The sequence below is a fragment of the Octodon degus genome, unplaced genomic scaffold (assembly GCF_000260255.1).
Source record: "Octodon degus isolate 3935 unplaced genomic scaffold, OctDeg1.0 scaffold00082, whole genome shotgun sequence".
NCBI lineage: Eukaryota > Metazoa > Chordata > Mammalia > Rodentia > Octodontidae > Octodon > Octodon degus.
In genome coordinates this window covers 4982295-4982726 of record NW_004524658.1, presented here as the reverse complement: position 1 = coordinate 4982726, position 432 = coordinate 4982295, and positions in this window count along the sequence as shown.

Here is a 432-nt window from a genome sequence, read left to right as displayed (position 1 = left end):
AAATAAAGAAGGGCACTATACACTGGTTAGGGGAAAAATACAAGAGGAAGAGGTAACACTCATAAATATGTATGCATCAAACACGGGAGCACCCAACTATATTAAGCAAAGCTTAATGGACATGAAAAATCTAATATCTAATACCACAGTTTTCACAGGAGACCTTAACACAACCTTATCCCCAAAATATAGGTCAACCAGACAGAATCTTAGCAAAGAAATAACAGAACTGAACCAGAGCTTGAATCAAATGCACTTGGTGGGCATATACAGAGAGTTCCACACAAACACAGGTGAACACACATTTTTCTCAGCTGCACATGGGTCACTTTCTAAAATAGACCACATACTGGTCCATAGGTCATGCTTAAGTATATGTAAGAAAACAAAAATTATCCCATGCACATTATCTCACCACAGTTCAATGAAACT